Here is a 12,818-nt window from a genome sequence, read left to right as displayed (position 1 = left end):
GCTTCAGCATCAGTCCTTCCAATGAATATTCAGGGCTATTTCCTTTAGGATGAAATTGTTGGCTATCCACAGAAGATTGAAGAGATCACTAGTCTTTCTCATTCTATTGTTTTCCTCTATTTCTTTGCATTGGTCACTGAGGAAGGCTTTCTTATCTTTCCTTGCTATTCTTTGGAACTCTGCATTCAGATGGGTATATCTTTCCTTTTCTCCTTTGCCTTTATCTCCTCCTCTTTTCTCAGCTATTTGTAAGGCCTCCTCCGACAACCATTTTGCCTTTTTGCATTTCTTTTTCTTGGGGATAATCTTGATCACCGCCTCCTGTACAATGTCACAAACCTTCGTCCATAGTTCTACAGACACTCTATCAGATCTAATCCCTTTAGTCTATTTGTCACTTCCCCTGTATAATCATAAGGGATTTGATTTAGGTCATACCTGAATGGTCTGGTGGTTTTCCCTACTTTCTTAGATTTAAATCTGAGATTGGCAGTAAGGAGTTCATGATCTGAGCCACAGTCAGCTCCCAGTCTTGTTTTTGCCGACTGCATAGAGCTTCTCCATCTTTGGCCGCAAAGAATATAATCAATCTGATTTAGGTATTGACCATCTGGTAATGTCCTTGTATAGAGTCTTCTCTTGTGATTTTGGAAGAGAGTGTTTGCTATTGCCAGTGTGTTCTCGTAGGAAAACTCTGTTAACTTTTGCCCTGCTTCATTTTGCACTCCAAGGCCAAATTTGCCTGTTACTTCAGGTATCTCTTGACTTCCTACTTTTGCATTCCAGTCCCCTATGATGAAAAGGACATCTTTTTTGGGTGGTTTGTTCTAGAAGGTCTTGTAGATCTTCATAGAACCATTCAACTTTAGCTTCTTCAGCATTACTAGTTGGGGCATATACTTGGATTACTGTGATATTGAATGGTTTGCCTTGGATACGATCAGAGATCATTCTGTTGTTTTTGAGATTGCATCCAAGCACTGCATTTCGGACTCTTTTGTTGACTATGAGGGCTACTCCATTTCTTCTAAGGGATTCTTGCCCACTGTAGGTATAATGTCATCTAAGTTAAATTCACTCATTCCAGTCCATTTTAGTTCACTGATTCCTAAATTGTCAATTTCACCCTTGCCATCTCCTCTTTGACCACTTCCAATCTACCTTGATTCATGGACCTAACATTCCAGGCTCCTATGTAGTATTGCTGTTTATAGCCTCGGACATTACTTCCATCACCAGTCACATCCACAACTGGGTGTTGTTTTTGCTTTCACTCCATCTCTCCATTCTTTCTGTAGTTATTTCTTCACTGATCTCCAGTAGCATATCGGGCTCCTACTGACCTGGGGAGTTCATCTTTCAGTGTTCTATCTTTTTGCCTTTTCATAATGTTCGTGGTATTCTCAAGTCAAAAATACTGGAGTGGTTTGCTATTTTCTTCTCCAGTGGACCACATCTTGTCAGAACTCTTCACCATGACCCATCCATCTTGAGTGGCCCTACACAGCATGGCTCATAGTTTTATTGAGTTAGACAACACTGTGGTCCATGTGATCAGTTTGGTTAGTTTTCTGTGATTGTGGTTTTCATTCTGTCTGCCCACTGATGGGTAAGGATAAGAGGCTTATGGAAACTTCCTGATGGGAGAGACTGACTGAGGGGGAAAGTGGGTCTTGTTCTGATGAGCGGGGGCCATGCTCAGTAAATCTTTAATCCAGTTTTCTGTTGATTGGAGCTGTGTTCCCTCCCTGCTGTTTGACCTGAGGCCAAACTATGGTGGAGGTGATGAAGATAATGGCGACCTCCTTCAAAATGCCCTGTGCACACACTGCTGCACTCTGTGCCCCCAACCCTGCAGCAGGCTACTGCCAACCCACCCCTCTGCCAGAGACTCCAGGACACTTAGGGGCAAGTCTGGGTCAGTCTCTTGTGTGGTCACTGCTCCTTTCTCCTGGATCCTGGTACACTCAAGGTTTTGTTTGTTCTCTCCAGGAGTCTGTTTCCCCAGTCCTGTGTAAGTTCTGGCAGCTCTATGGTGGGGTTAATGGCGAGCTCCTCCACGAGGGCTTATGCCATACTCAGGTCTGCTGCACCCAGAGCCCCTGCGCCTGCAACGGGCCACTGCTGACCCGCACCCCCACAGGAGACACTCACACACAGCTCTGGCTCAGTCTCTGTGGGGTCTCTGGGTCCTGTGTGCACAAGGTTTGTTTGAGCCCTCTGAGCATCTCCGGTGGGTATGGGGTTTGATTCTAAACACGATTTTGCCCCTCCTACCATCTTTCTGGGGCTTCTTCTTTGCCCTTGGACATAGGATATCTTTTTCGGTGGAATCCAACACTCTCCTGTCGATGGTTGTTCAGCAGTGAGTTGTAATTTTGGAGTTCTTGAAGGAGAAGATTAGCACACATACTTCTACCCTGCCATCTTGTAATCCCATCATACAATCTGACAATTCCACTTCTAAGTATTTTTCCAAAGAAAATTACTAATTCAAAAAGATACATGCACCCCTTTGTTGACTGCAATATTATCTTATATTTCATCTTGGGACACGAATGAATGTAGAAACCCATTTAGTAATGTCGAGGGAGTTTGTAATTTCCTTGGTTTTGTCTTGTTGCAACAAAAATTTGAAGTGACGGATGGACCAGTGTTACAGCCCTGTGAAATTTCCTCAGACAGACCAGTGTTACAGCTCTATGTTACAGTTCGGTTTTATGAGGAAAAACAAAGGATAGTACACCCTGAGGAGTGAAGATGGGCCGACCCAAAAGATGGAGAGAAGAGAGGCCCCCAGCTCAATTTTGGCTCCTCTTTTTATATTTTTTTTCTCCTCCCTCTGAGCCCCGCCCTATGTAAACTGGGCTAGCCAGGAGGGCTGTTTTAACTCAGGTCCTCACTCCAGGCCTCGGACCTTCCTTTGTTCTATTTTTGTGGGCTTTTCCCTTCTTTGTCTTTTAGCCACCACCATTCTGGACTCCTATTTCCTATTCTAACTACCTAACATTCCTCCCTCAAGAGATGGGAGGCCCAATTCTTTGGGAATAGGGACATTGAGGTCTCTCTGGCTACTGCCTGCTGAACTGGGATGGTGAGGGGCATTGGTCCTCCCCCTCTTGCTAGTCTCAATCCTCAGAGTCCTTATAGCGATGTCTATCTAAGGGTGAGTGATATTTTCTGTGGTCAGCTGTAATTTTATATATCCTTGTTGAGCTGACACTGCATGTTGTAGCTTGTTGACCTAGGCAGAGACAAAATGGGTTAGACAATTGATAATACATGGAGCAGTCATAAGCAGCATCAATTTGTGATGACAGGGATTAGTAGGGGCATTAGTGATAGTGAAGTTGCTCAGTCATGTCTGACTGTTTGCGACCCCATGGACTGTAGCCCACCAGGCTCCTCCATCCATGGGATTCTCCAGGCAAGAATACTGGAGTGGATTGCCAGTTCCTTCTCCAAGTAGGGGCATTAGCCAACTCCAAATTTCCCCTCGCCAGGAGAAGTATCTCCCAAAGAGAGATCATAGCCATCCTGAGAACTCTCCAGCTCATTCTTTGAGATCCAGTAGGATCTGAATGTTTTTCTTGTGGACTGTGAGACTTTTTTTTTTAACTTAGCTGGAGGTATTTACCTAGAAACAACATGTCTCATTCAAAATGGCTCAAGTCCCTCCTTGTTCAGGGATCAGAAGATCTATCTCCTATCTATTTTGGAGTACAACCCCTGCCAAACTGCATTGGCTCTTTAGAGCTATTCTGAGAAATCTTATCCCAGAAACTTAATTTTGGAGGTGTTCATTAGAATGGCACTCATTTGTAGTCCTGAATAAGTATCTGAGATCTCACAGGGGCTCACAAGTGAATTGAGCGTCCTCTTCTGTTTTCTTCCATGGCTTGACTCATGAGTAGCAGATCCAGGAGTCATGCCCTGGCACCTTGACTGCTGTGGGGGTAGAAAGTATTACAGGGAAGGGGCCCTTCCACGTGGGCTGGAAGTGAACCTTCGGGGACCCATCTTTCCAGATTTTAATTAGGACTTGAGTCCCTGGAGCATATAGTGGTGGCTCTTTAGAATCTTTTGGGTCCTGGTTGATACTCCAAAAGCATATATCTTGTTGGAGTTGTATAATGGCCATTGTATAAGACTGGAGGGTCTGAGCCTCTGGATCTAGGAAGAGGTCATTGACGTGAACAAAAGGCCTCCCATAGAGCATCTCGTAAGGACTCAGACCAGCCTGTTCCTTAGGGGCAGTACGGGTGCAGAGGAGAGCTATTGGTAAAGCCTCCTTCCATCCCAGGGAGGTCTCCTGGGTTATCATTTTTATCACTGATTTTAAGAATTGGTTGGCTCTTTCTACTTTTCCTGAAGACTGAGGCCTCCAGGCACAATGGACATAATAAGTAATGCCCAGTGCTTTGGAGATTCCTTGGGTGACCTTAGAAGTAAATGATGTCCCATTGTCACTTTTTAATGACCTGGGCAGATCAAATCTCAGAATAATTTCATGGAGCAGCTTTTTTTTTACCACCTCAGCCTTCTCAGTCTGGGTGGGAAAGCCTAAGATCCATCCTGTGAATGTATCTGTCATGACTAATAGGTATTTATACCCTTGAGAAACTGGCATCTGGGTGAAGTCCACCTGCCAGTCCTCTCCTGGATAGGCCCCATGTCGCTGGACGGGCTGGGCCAGCTGGGGTCCTCGAGCTCCTTGGGCGTTGTTTAACTGGCAGGTGGGACAAGAGGAGGCCACTCGTCTTACAGCTGTTTGGGGGCCTGTTCCTCTTAAGGATCTTTCTAGTAATCTTTGGAGGGCCTTTTCCCCTAAATGAGTGGTGGCATGTAAGGAGTTAACCAACTTCCATGGGAGGTTCCCAGGCAGGAAAAGGAGTCCCTCCTTTTGGAACCACCCCATATGATCTTCTTGAAAGCCCTCACTCTCAGCTTTAAGAGTCTCACCTTCAATATATGAAGGAGTTTCTGGCAAGTTAGTCTGTGGAACTAAGGTGGCAACCCTTATTAGATCATTGTTCTCTAATACTGCTCTCTTAGCTGCCTGATCCACTGCTTGCTTCCCTCATGTCACTTCCATGCTCCCTTTTTGGTGTCCTTTATAGTGAGAGACTGAAACCTCAGTGGGCAGAAGGACTGCCTCCAAGAGCCTAAGGATTTGATCACCATATTTGATTGGGGACCCTCGGGTGGTCAAGTGGCCCCTTTCTTTCTAAATAGCTGCATGTGCATGTAGCACCAGAAAGGCATACTTGGAGCCAGTGTAAATGGCTGCTCTTTTTCCTTTTCCCAGCTCTAAAGCTCGAATCAGGGCTATGAGCTCAGCTAGTTGGGTTGAAGTACCTGGTGGCAAAGGTTTAGCCTCTGTGGTCTCAGAATTGGAGACTGTTGCTTCTCCAGCTCTTCTTTTCCCATCCAAGACAAAGCTGCTTCCATCAGTGTACCAGATTTCCTCAGGATTGGTCAGAAGACCTTCTGACAGTCCCTCTCAGGGTTTTGTCCAGTGGTCCAACGTTTCTAGGCAAGAGTGAAAAGGGAGAGAGCCCTTGGGGGTAGGCAGGAGGGTGGCTGGGTTAAGACCCTCACAAGGGGATATAGTGAGGCCTGGATTTTTCATCAGCACTACTTGATATCTCAGGGTCCTTTGATCAGACATCCATAAATGGCCTCTCCCATTCAGGAGTTGTTTCACTTGGTGGCTGGTAAAAATAGTTTGCCCCCAAGAGAGAGTTTTAAAGCATCTTCTATCAGGACTGCAATAGCTGCAAGATTTCAAAGGCAAGAAAAGATCTCTTTCCAATATGGGAGTAGGAAACTCAGGAACCACCAGAAACTGGTGGGAAAATATTTGTCCATATAGCAACAAAGAAGTGCTCAGGTGAATATTTTTATAATTGTTTTTCCTGTAGACCTGAAGTTGTACAGGTTTGGGAGGAGAAGTCTCCAGAATAAGAGATCAGGACAGAGTAGGGAGCCCCTGTGTCAATCAAGAAATTTCTCAGACCTATTTGCCACTTCCAGCTGCACCCTTGGCTCCAGCCCCATGATGGTTATCTGTGACAGGTGGGCTGGCTGGAGCGGGCTGCTTCAGTTCTGTTGAACCATCATGAGGGAAGGCTTGGTGCTTGACCTTGAGGCTCTTGGGTTCCGAGGGCAGAATGCCGCCCAATGTCCCAATTGATGGCTTTTGTAGCAAGCCATTTTAGTAGACTTGTCACAGTTTGGACACTCTTTGGCCCAATGTCCCTCCTGTCTACAGATTAGGCATTTGCCTCGTGCCTCATCCTTCAAGGACTTGGGGTTTGCCGTAGGGCTTCCCTGGGGGGTGGCCAGCATCTGGGCATGCCTTGTCTCTCTCCTTTTCTCCTTTCCTGGACCTTGGCCTCCCTCTCCTGTTCTCTGTTATAAAAAGTATTGGTGGCTGTCTAGACCATCTCATCTAAAGAGGCAGCAGGACCCTGCTGCTGTAACTGTTGGTAACTTTATCCTGATGTCTGATGCACATCGGGATAGAAATTTGTCCTTTAAAATCACCTGTCCCTTGTAAGAGTCTAAGTCCAGATTGGTAAACTTTTGGAGGGCCTCTTTTAGACTTTCCAGAAAGGCAAAGGGGTTCTCGTTGGGCTCCTGAGTTATTGCTGAGACTGGGCATAGTCCCACAACTGTTTCCATGGGTGTACTTCCTTAATTTCAAGGCTGCAGACACCATCTGGAGTGATTTTGGAGTCCAAAAAAATAAAATCTCTCACTGTTTCCATTGTTTCCCCATCTATTTGCCATGAAGTGATGGGACCAGATGCCATGATCTTACTTTTCTGAATGTTGAGTTTTAAGCCAACTTTTTCACTCTTCTTTTTCACTTTCATCAAGAGGCTCTTTAGTTCTTCTGTGCTTTCTGCCATAAGGGTGGTGTCATCTGCATATCTGAGGTTATCAATATTCCTCCTGGCAATCTTGACTCCAGTTTGTGCTTGCTCCAGCCCAGCATTTCTCATGATGTACTCTGCATACAAGTTAAATAAGCAGCGTGACAATATGCAGCCTTGATGTACTCCTTTCCCAATTTGGAACCGTCTGTTGCTCCATGTCCCATTCTAACTGTTGTTTCTTGACCTGCATACAGATTTCTCAAGAGTCAGGTCAGGTGGTCTGGTATTCCCAGCTCTTGAAGAATTTTCACACTTTGTTGTGATCCACACAGTCAAAGGCATTGGCATAGTCAATGAGGCAGAAGTAGATATTTTTCTGGAACTCTCTTGCTTTTTCCATGATCTAGCGGATGTTGGCAATTTGATCTCTGGCTCCTCTGCCTTTTCTAAATCCAACTTGAACAGTTCATTTGAAGCCTGGCTTCGAGATTTTTGAGCGTTATTTTGCTAGCGTGAGATGAGTGCAATTGTGTGGTAGTTTGCACATTCTTTGGCATTGCCTTTCTTTGGGATTGGAATGAAAACTGACCTTTTCCAGCCCTGTGGCCACTGCTGAGTTTTCCAAATTTGCTGGCATATTGAGTGCAGCACTTTCACAGCATCACCTTTGAAATAGCTCAACTGGAATTCCATCACCTCCGCTAGCTTTGTTCATAGTGATGTTTCCTAAGGTCCACTTGACTTCGCATTCCAGGATGTCTGGCTCTAGGTGAGTGATCACACCATTGTGATTTTCTGGGTTGTGAAGATCTTTTTTGTATAGTTCTTCTGTGTATTCTTGCCACCTCTTCTTAATATCTTCTGCTTGTTAGGTCCATACTATTTCTGTCCTTTATTGTGCCCATCTTTGCATGAAATGTTCCCTTGGTATCTCTAATTTTCTTAAAGAGATCTCTAGTCTTTCCCATTCTGTTGTTTTCCTCTGTTTCTTTGCATTGATCCCTGAGGAAGGCTTTCTTATGTCTCCTTGCTATTCTTTGGAACTCTGCATTCAGATGGGTATATCTTTCCTTTTCTCCTTTGCCTTTCACTTCTGTTCTTTTCTCAGCTATTTGTAAGGCCTCCTCTGACAACCATTTTGCCTTTTTGCGTTTCTTTTTCTTGGGGATAATCTTGATCACTGCCTCCTATACAATGTCATGAATTTCCATCCATAGTTCTTCACTCTGTCTATCAGACCTAATCCCTTTAATCTATTTGTTACTTCCCCTGTATAATCATAAGGGATTTGATTTAGGTCATACCTGAATGATCTGGTGGTTTTCCCTACTTTCTTAGATTTAAGTCTGAGATTGGCAGTAAGGAGTTCATGATCTGAGCCACAGTCAGCTCCCAGTCTTGTTTTTGCTGACTGCATAGAGCTTCTCCATCTTTGGCCGCAAAGAATATAATCAGTCTGATTTCAGTATTGACCATCTGGTGATGTTTATGTGTAGAGTCTTCTCTTGTGTTGTTGGAAGAGGGTGTTTGCTATGACCAGTGTGTTCTCTTGGCAAAACTCTATTAGCCTTTGCCCTGCTTCATTCTGTGCTCCAAGGCCAAATCTGCCTGTTACTCCAGGTAGCTCTTGACTTCCTACTTTTGCATTCCAGTCCCCTATATTGAAAAGGACATCTGTTTTGGATGTTAGTTCTAGAAGGTCTTGTAGGTCTTTATTGAACCATTCAATTTCAGCTTTTTCAGCATTACTGGTTAGGGGCATTAAGAGTATTTTAATTATAAGTGGTATGGAGCAATGTTGCCTATAAGGGGGCAGAGCCCTGGTTATAGGAATTAGTTAAGTGGCTTAAGAACAAATTGATAAAAGGCAACAGACCAAATATTCCATAAAAGTGGAGTGGAGTTTTGATCTGGGGGTATGTTTGTAACTTTGGGAGAAGGGTGTCAACAGTTTGGGCCCAAATGTCCTGTGGAGCTAACTCCCAAAGTGGCAACCATTACCCCCAGAAGCCCAGATGCCCTTGAAGGAATGCCACCAACAGATGGACTTCTAGCAGGCATTGTGTGCCTGTCACCCACTCTAGCGGACTCACTGAGAGATGCTGTTGTTGCACATGTCGTAGGAAACATGGAAGATGAAAGCGTGAATATTTAGAGGGATTGGCTATTATACGGCATTTCTCTCCCAAAGGCCACCTATTTTCTGCTTGTCCCTCCAGAAGATTGTAGAGGCAACATTGAGGGCCTGAATGAGGCTCAGGAAAAGAGCAAGAAACAGGAGGGAGGTGGGCAGGGCACAACTTTTGAAAGAATGACATGGCCAAAGGGCATAATATAAACATTAAATCAAATGGATCCAAGATGACAAGTCAAATTCAACTAAACCTTGATCCTCAATCTGCAAGCTAAAGGACACACCCAGAGGCCCCACACAGTTCCAAGGCACTATTAAAAGACCAAGGAGTGGGTGGTTCCCCAATTGTTGGAATGACCCTCCCCCTCGTTAGCATATGACATCACCCAGATGGGGGGGGGTAACCACAGCACATCCTGTGGCCGCTGCACTCGCCCTCTGCAACGGCCCACACCCTGTTCACTGTGCTTCTCTCTAAATCCGAGCAAATCCACCTCTTACCTATTGCCGTGTCTCTTACTGAATTTTTTGCAATGACACATCAAGAGCCTGAGCTTCATTAGGTCCTAAAACCAGGCACCATGGGTTTTGGCCAGGCTCAAGTCCCAGTTGGATATGACTGAGTGACTAAGCATAGTACAGAGTCCCGACCATGTGGGTTTGAGTCCCTATCTTAGGTAAACGGTTTCAAGCACGACTTTCAGAAATGGAAAGATGATGACCTGCCCAATACTTTGTAAGCAATAGCACAGATGGAGAGAGGAGCTGAGGATGGGAGGAAAAAACAGTGGGAAAAATGTGCTGAGGAATCCCCCTCATGACCTGCCAGAAAATCTGCTAAATACCTGACCTGTGCTCACAGTTTTCATTGGCCTGATCCTTGGCACAAAGAAGATTAAGGAAAAAAGAACCCCCACCTGCTTGGGCAACAGCTACTAAGGCACAGCAGATAGTAGGGCCTTCAGGACATCCTGGGGCACCCGCTGCCCCTCACCTGTTTGTAGGGGGTTTGAGGAAACGAGAAATAAGAGGTTGTAAAGGATTTAAGATTTTGTTAGCCATATATCCCTCCAGCCATAGGAGCAAGGACTTCCTACCCCAACAGGAGGTCTTCTGGAATCTGAGACTGAGCTGCGTGAGCTTTCTGCCAAGTGTGTTTTTGCTGTTCCGGTTTCCAGCACGCTGGGCTTCTTGTGACTTCCCCTGCTCTGGGTTTTCCTCATGTTCAGCTTCCACTGTGGGAGCTTTTGCCGAGTTGTACTTCTGCTGTGCTTGCGAGGGCCAAGCCGAGGCTGTTTCAGCCAAGTTAAATCCGAGAAATGGCACTGTGGATGTCAGGGCAATTTGTAATTTTCTCGGTTCTGTCTCATTGCAACAAAAATTTGAACGGATGGATGGACCAGCGTTACAGCCCTGTGAAATTTCCTCAGACAGACCAGTGTTACGGCTCCGTGTTACAGTTCAGTTTTATTATGAAAAACAAAGGATAGCACACCCTTGAGGAGTGAGGGTGGGCCAATCCAAAAGATGGAGAGAAGAGAGGCCCCCAGCTCAATTTTGGCTCCTCCTTTGATCTGTTTGATCTCGTCCCCCTGAGCCCGCCCTATGTAAACTGGGCTAGCCAGGAGGGCTGTTTGTTTTAACTCAGGTCCTCACTCCAGGCCTGGACCTTCCTTTGTTCTATTTTTGTGGGCTTCTCCCTTCTTTGTCTTTTAGCCACCGCCATTCTGGACTCCTATTTCCTATTCTAACTACCTAACAGTAATAGCTGAGTTGAGGTGTTTTATCATGAAATTGCCTACTAAAAGCAATTTTTCGGAGCACAGGGTAGAAACCCAGAAACAGAAATGAATAATCCAGATCATAGTACAAATATACAGACAATACACAGTATGGAAGGATGTCAGTCACCCCCACAGCGATGATCTTCCCATCAAGCCAGACTGCTGGTGAGAGGAGCCATAACCGCAGTCTGGTCCATTAGGGGAATTCTCTTTCTCCAAAGGAGAGCTGCTCTTGTACTCTATTGTATTGTCTTCAAAATCAGCATTCTTACAAGGCTTCCATATGGTGATAATGTGTGGGGAGGGATGTCTATGAAACATCATCTGTGCTCCTGAAATCATACTTGGAATGGTGGGAATACTGAGAGAACTGTTGAAATCTGAGCAGTTGAGAACTGAAGGCAGAGTTCGCTCATTGGTTAGCCCAAGGAGAGGATGAGTGACTGACTATTGCTTGCATGTTGCTGCCATCTGTTGGTTTTAAGACACATTGCAGACACCTACACACCTGAACAAATTAACAGCCGCATCTTTTTAAAAAATTAATTTTAATTGGAGGCTAGTTACTTTCCAATATTGTAGTGGTTTTTGCCATACATCGACATGAATCAGCCGTGGGTGTACATGTGTCTCCCATCCTGAACCCCCCCTCCCGCCTCCCTCCCCATCCCATCCCTCAGGGTGGTCGCAGTGCACCGGCTTTGAGTGCCCTCTTTCATGCATCAAACTTGGACTGATGGTCTACCTCACATATGGTAATATACATGTTTCAATGCTATTCTCTCAAATCACCCCACCCTCGCCTTCTCCCACAGAGTTCAAAAATCTGTTCTTTGTGTCTCTTTTACTGTATCTCATATGGGGTCATCGTTACCATCTTTCTAAATTCTTATATATATATGTGTTAATTAAAGGAGTACATCAAAGCTGTATATTGTCACCCAGCTTATTTAACTTATATGCAGAGTACATCATGATAAACACTGCGCTGGATGAAGCACAAGCTGGAATCAAGATTGCTTGGAGAAATATCAATAACCTCAGATATGCAGATGACACCACACTTATGGCAGAAAGCAAAGAACTAAAGAGCCTCTTGAAGTGAAAGAGAAGAGTGAAAAAGTTGGCTTAAAGCTCAACACTAAAAAAACTAAGATCATGGCATTGGGTCCCATCACTTCATGGCAAATAGATGGAGAAACAATGGAAACAGTGGCTGACTTTATTTTTGGGGGTTCCAAAATCACTCCAGATGATGACTGCAGCCACGAAATTAAAAGATGCTTACTCCTTGGAAGGAAGGTTATGACCAACCTAGCCAGCATATTTAAAAGCAGAGACATTACTTTGCAAACAAAGGTCCGTCAAGTCAAGGCTATGGTTTTTCCAGTAGTCATGTATGGATGTTGGACTATAAAGAAAGAGTTGGACTATAAAGAATGCTGAGCTCTGAAGAATTTATGTTTTTGAACTGTGGTGTTGGAGAAGACTCTTGAGAGTCCCTTGGACTGCAAGGAGATCCAACCAGTCCATCCTAAAGGAGAGTAGTCCTGAGTGTTCATTGGAAGGACTGATGTTGAAGCTGAAACTCCATTACTCTGGCCACCTGATGTGAAGAGCTGACTTATTGGAAAAGACCCTGATGCTGGGAAAGATTGAGGGCAGGAGAAGGGGACAACAGAGGATGCGATGGTTTGATGGCATCACCGACTCAATGGACATGGGTTTGGGTGGACTCCGGGAGTTGGTGACGGACAGGAAGGCCTGGCGTGCTGCAGTCCATGGGGTTGCAAAGAGTCGGACATGACTGAGCAACTGAATTGAACTGAACTGAATACAAATTGTGCATCTTGAAATGGCTTTGGAACATCCATTTGTACCAGAGCATGGGAAGTCTTAATAGTTTGTATGATGGATTCTCAGACCTGTGTTTACTAAGATGTGTTTTTCATTTGCTACAGCACGCATATTTTCTCCTCCTTTATGCCCTTATCTATCTTTATCAGTTGTAATGGG

The sequence above is a fragment of the Odocoileus virginianus genome, chromosome 1 (genome assembly GCF_023699985.2).
Source record: "Odocoileus virginianus isolate 20LAN1187 ecotype Illinois chromosome 1, Ovbor_1.2, whole genome shotgun sequence".
Lineage (NCBI taxonomy): Eukaryota > Metazoa > Chordata > Mammalia > Artiodactyla > Cervidae > Odocoileus > Odocoileus virginianus.
This window is presented reverse-complemented; position numbering follows the sequence as displayed.